At 40.1% G+C, this 6,313-nt stretch overlaps 1 pseudogene; it reads left to right on the top strand.

Annotated features, from left to right (window-relative positions):
- Positions 1-2,184: 2,184 nt before the first annotated feature.
- On the top strand, positions 2,185-5,391 carry LOC133778633 (UDP-glycosyltransferase 79B30-like; annotated as a pseudogene).
- Positions 5,392-6,313: the final 922 nt, after the last annotated feature.

Below are 6,313 nucleotides of genomic sequence, written 5' to 3'. Positions count from 1 at the left end.
TTATTAAATAACAACGTCCCTGCAGGATCTCAGAAGTCACATTCTAGGCATCGTGAGTTTTGGGACTCGTTTGGATCATCTTCGGAGTAGTCTCCCACATGCTTATTACCTTTCACCACCAGCATACTAGAGTTTGCTTCACCACCATTGTCGCATCCTAACATTGGTGAAGATATTTACGTGAATGTTAATAAATATTTCTTTCGTGGTTGGCCCGATCCAAACAATAATAATTAGTGTATACATTTTTTAATTAAATTAAGACATTGATATTTTATTACGTTTATTTTACGATTATTTTATATGTAACTTTTTTTATGAATATTAATTGTGTTATTAATAATTAATTTTAATTTATGTTAAATTTAATTATATTTAAATAATTATTATAATTTATTTATTTATTATTAAATAAATTCAAATGAATTATTATACTTTATTTTATTTCTCATACTCCTTGTTGACTTGAGTACTCCGCCAGCTAGCTAAGGATTTCATGGCTTGACTTTGCAAAGTCGACAGAGCATCTGCAATGCAGTTGCTATGAATAATATGTGGGTCCCCATGTCATAAAGTTTCCGAAAAGTGGCTACGTTGCCATCTTTTTTTTATAAAAGCATTTCCAATTACATGGATGAGAGAAAATAATATATTAAAACTTTTGGCAACAAAATAGATTGCCATGATTGGTGTTGACGCCGTTTTTCGTCAACTTGAAAAGGAGAGTAATTAAACAAGAAAATATCAGAGGAAATGAAAAAAGATGAATACATGAGATTTTTACGTGGTTCAGCAGTTAAATCTTCCTAGTCTACGAGTCTATGTTATTAGCACTTTGGAGTTTTCTGGAAACTTTTCAGAGAATAGTTACCCAGAGTTTTCTCTCAAGATCTCATAATTTCCCTCCCTTACAAATGGAGTTTCCTTCTCTATTTATAGAGAAAGTTACAGAATTCATTCCCACATATTTCGAGAAGATATCCTGTGAATCAAATAATATAATGCTATTTAATGCATTATTTCCTACGTACACGGAAACATCCCACAAAATGTGGGATTGGATAAAAAATTAAACGATATCCCTTAAATATTGGGATGTTACAACAATAAATACATTCACATGTAACCGATTAGCTCAGATACGAAGTCCATTACATCTACGAGGCTATCCATCAATCAGGAGCTCGTCATCTAACTTCGCCTACGCTCAGAACAAGTAACCATTGACGAAGTCATCTCATTCGAGCTTACACTTCCTGAGCTCGAATGATCTCGTCCGAAGGTAAGAGATGTATCAGGGAAATATATGTGTCAAACCATGGTTATTGCGAGCTCAAAGCATATTCGAGGCTACACAACCTCAAGCTTTTCAAGGTCGTTATTTACAAAAAAGTGGTCTGACTGAAGGATCATATGACAAATGGATCATATTTTGAGCTTACACCTAACGAGCCTATATTTCGGGGTCATAACTTCTCATGCTCGAAATCTGGGTGTAACATTTTGCCCCCTCAAAAGTATCAGTTCGAATCCTATGAGAAGGAAACTTTTGAACTACCCTCCTTGGAAACTGTACCGTCTGAGGTACTCAAGAGTGAACACGCGTCAACCAGGGGTTGCTCAACTAGAGTACTTGAGTGCTTTTGTACCATGCCCACGTCTATTCATCTGCCACCTTTATGTTGTCATTGTCATGTCTGTGCCCATTCGTTCGATCAAATACCGAATTCGGGCAATGATTCAGATCAGTTCGACGCTTGCCATTCTTTAGGGCCTATTTATATGCCCATATCATCTTCTTCCCCTCACTTTTGCATTTTAAATTTTCAGAGAGAAAAAGGGAGAAAAAAACCAGAACCCAAACATCGTTCGATCCTTGCATGTTTTCCAAACCGAGAAAACAAAACAACTTTGGCTTGTCCGACTCCGTGAGATCATTCTTAAAACCACTCCTCTGGCCATCAATCTCTCTGTATCCTCTGGCCACCATGTGTAAGTTTCTATTCTTGATCCCATATGTTTATATATATTTTGCTTTTACATTTTTGTGTTCTCATTGCACCGTAAGCATATTTACTAGTTTTTTTCACTAGTTTTATAAGAATATTCGTAGCAATTAGCAACCACAACCACATTGTTTAGCTGATATTATATAGACTTTGGATTCAAAAAAATTCTGATATCATGGGTTTCAAACCCAGATTTAGTGTAGGGGATGCAAATATGGCTTCCTCTACTGTTGTTATTCAAATTACGGTACTGTATCGTGTAAACCAAAAAACGGGGTATGGAATTAGGGTTTTTAAATTGCACGTTTCCCAAAATTATCATTCTTTTGAGTAATCGCCAACTTTTTCCCTGAAAATCTGGGATTCTTAGAATGAACTCACACTTTCCCACTTCCGCGTCAGATACACGCTCGAAGCCAGAACCTTACAATAGTTGGGCTTCTTCCTCGAACTCGACCCGTCCTTCTGAGACCACCGTCTCGATCGAGTTTACTCCGTGATCTCGAACCTTCGAGCTCGAATCATCTAAAATCTTATTCTTATTTCTTGTATGCCTGGCCCTCACCCTTTTCTTTCTTGCTAGATGTCGCACAATCTTGAGAAACGCGAGGGGGGGGGGGGGGGGGTCAGTGCTCACAATCCTTTACTCTCCAGCAAATCCAAGTTCAAAATCCCCATTCACTCAAAACCAGTGTCTGATTCGCGAGTACAACGTGTGGCGTGAGCAAGAAGATATTCGAGCCCATTTTCGACGTCAGATCGACGAGGTTGAAAAGAGGAAAAGAAGAAAACTTCGGGTCGCAATCTATGCAGACCCGGACCTCGAGCTTAGACCGATCCTTCTCGATCCCAAGCTCAAAGTAACGGTTGCCTTCAAGCTGGGCGACCTCAAATTCTCGCTGATGGAAGAATCATCAAGTCATCCATCCACCTCACAACCGACTACCATTCCCACCTCGAGGGGGAAATTCTTCGAGGCCGAGCATTATTGGAGCTCGGTTTCTTCATTAGGACAAATCACCAACATCCTAGCTCGCCACGACCTAGGATTTTCAGGCTTGCTGAGGAGTCGAGCTCTTACCTCAAATGAACGGAGCTACCACACCCCGGGAGACGGCCGTCCTGACAATAAGCTGAAGCTCGCGGCTTGGACCCACGAGCATATGAAAGCAGGGGCCTTGTTTCCCTTGAAGTCCTTTTGTAACGCCCTACTTCCTTAGATTCGTTACTAAGTGAGTTTTAAAATGTGCAATTAACTCGCTAAACGAGACTTTAAAACAAAAGTGTGATTAGACAAAGGTCAAGGCTGTAATCTTTGAAAATACCCTATTTCATTGAAAATCTCAAGTGTCTAACATTTGGGATCCCAAAATACCATTTAGAAATATATTTACAACTCAAAATAGGTTTACAGATAATTAACCATCAAAATCACAGTTTAATACAGCCATTTCTCAAAAATTCCTCAACCCAAGCAGTCGGGCAGGCCAAACATGTACGCGCCGCCTCACGCTCTCCGTACTCATGGCGGGTTGACTTTTCCTTTGCCCTTACCTGCAGCACAGAGCACCCGTGAGTCGAAGCCCAGCAAGAAAACCCAAACAGCACATAACATATGCATATCATATAATCAGTATATAAGATAATCCACAGATAAACAGATAATCCATCAGACTAAACATATACAGCCATGTCGTCCCAGAAACATTACCAAAGTCTGGGATCTCGGTCCTCACCGTAAGGATATCCCATGTATCCACTGGGTTCTCACCCTAACAGTATGCACTCCACGTGCTAAGTGTTACTCTCAGCCCCACTGCCGTTCTCGGCCTTTGCCGTTCTCGGCTCCTTGCCGTTCATTCAACTATAATCACATATAGCATAACTCAAACAAAATTCAAGCATATAACAGTTCAATCAAGGGCTATGCCCTAATATGTAATTCAATCTAGGGCCGTGCCCTGCAACAACACTATGGGCCCATGCCCTGCTCTATGGGTACTACAGTTTTCTTACCTGTATCCCGAGCTTCTCAATGCACCAAAGTCACGAGCACGGTCCTCTAACCCGAGCCTCTCCAAAAACCTAGTCACAACACATATAAAACACTCTTTAATACTAACCAATCCAAAACCATTTCCCAGGACCAATCCCGTACTCTCGGGACCTCCAATTTCCCAAAACAATGTAACGGAAAAATCCCCGGAGCCCCCGGGGCAAAAGACCTAAAATGCAAAATTTCCCTGCCCAAAAAATAGCCTAGCGCCACGGCACTACCCTTTAAGGGCCGCGGTGCCCAGAATGTCCTCTGCTCCTGAAGCAGCCTTGCGCTGCGGCACCAAAGAATAGGGTTGCGGCGCCCCTACGCGAACCCAGAATTTTGGGTTTTCCCCTGCATTTTCCCCGAGCCAAAACACCTCCAATTAGCCCTGCAACACTCGGGTACCGGATCTGTCCCGAGACGAGTGATTCTAAGGATGCCGATAATTTGATGGAGCCTCCACCCGGTTTCCCATCATCGGTCATTAAGTTCCGAGCCCATGAAGCTCGAGGCCCGGCCAAGGTATCGGCGAAGGAGTTCGGGAGCGGGATCTCGTTCATGGCGACAGAAACTCTCGTTAAACGACTGCGACGCCATAGCTTTCAAAACCTCTAAAGAGATGGAAGGAGTATACTCCGATTTCGTTGCCAAACAGTGGGGGAAGACAGTCCTTCTGACAGGGCCAGTAATTCCTGAACCACCGAATTCGGTGTTGGAAGGTGAAACGTTGCGTTTCTTTCGAGTTTTGAGAAGGGAAGCGTGGTGTACTGTACATTTGGAAGCGAATGTGTTCTGAAAAAAGAGCAGTTTCAAGAACTCGTTCTGGGTCTTGAGCTAACAGGTCGACCGTTCATGGCGGCGCTGAAAGCTCTAGTTGGGTGCGAAACAGTGGAGTCAGCTTTGCCAGATGGGTTTACGGAGAGAGTTGGGAGTAGAGGGTTGGTCCATGGGGGTTGGGTCCAGCAGCAATTGATACTAGTCCATGGCTCGGTTGGGTGCTTCGTGACTCATTGTGGTTCAGGGTCGTTGCTGGAGGGCTTGGTGAATGAGTGTCAACTGGTTTTGCTACCAAATGTTGGAGATCAGGTTGTCAATGCTAGGATTATGAGTGGTGATCTTAAAGTTGGAGTTGAGGTTGAGAAGGGGAATGAAGATGGGTTGTTTGCCAAAGAAGGTGTTTGTAAAGCTGTGGAGACTGTAATGGAGTTGGACAGCCATGTTGGGAAGGAAGTGAGGGCAAATCACAAGAAATGGAGAGACTTTTTGTTGAGTGAAGGGCTTGAAGACTCTTATATTGATGGATTTATCAATAAACTTCATGATCTCCTCACTACCTCATGAATAATTACTACCAAAATAATCACAAGATCGAACTAGAAGGACTATTTCTTTGTAAGTAGTTTTTTTCCTAGCGATACCTCATAATATTTATTAAATTCAAATGTGTGGGACCGATATTAGATTGCACCAATAATAATATGTCGTGCCCCTTAGCATTTCTCTTTTGTTTTTTAAGTGAAATATGAAATGTTCTTTTGGTAAGATTTCTCTTCATATCTTCTAGTGTTGTGTTTGGTTATGATGAAATTAATTAATAATGAAATTTTTGGGTTGAATTTTTGTTTTCCTTGATGAACTTTTTTTCTATTGGGGTTTCGCTTATGATGAGAAGTTTTAATTAAAAGACCAATATATACACATAAATGTATATAAGAGTATATTCATAAAAAAAAAAAAAGAGTAGTATATATTGTTATATTTTAGTTATTTAAAAAAAATAAAAAATAAAACAATCCAATGGTGTTCTAAAAAGTGCTAAATTTGTTACATACTAAAAGTTTGAATGTTGCTATTTAGCACTTTAAAGTGTCCAATACCACATGAGATTATACCAATAACACTATGTCAGCTCATGTTGTGTTGAGCACCATTGATATGCACATTATCAATACTCTAAAATTTTGCCGAAAATATAATATAATTTGGTGGAACACACTAAATTTATTTACTTTTTTATTTATTTATCATATTATTACTACTAATTATTATGATTTATTGATTGAAAATTAACACTACAAAAAATGTCAATATTTGGGGCAGATGCATTAGAGGCGGACTTGAATCCGCCACTAATAAGAGGGCTATTAGCGGCAGACCCAACAATTCGTCGCTAATAAAGTTTTTTTTAATTTTTTTATTTAAAAAAAGCATTAGCGGCGAACAAAAAAATATTAGCGGCGGACCAATAAAGAAGAAGAAAAAT

This window comes from Humulus lupulus, chromosome 5 (assembly GCF_963169125.1).
Source record: "Humulus lupulus chromosome 5, drHumLupu1.1, whole genome shotgun sequence".
NCBI lineage: Eukaryota > Viridiplantae > Streptophyta > Magnoliopsida > Rosales > Cannabaceae > Humulus > Humulus lupulus.
Note: the sequence above shows the minus strand (reverse complement) of the source record. Positions and strands in the feature narration are given on the sequence as shown.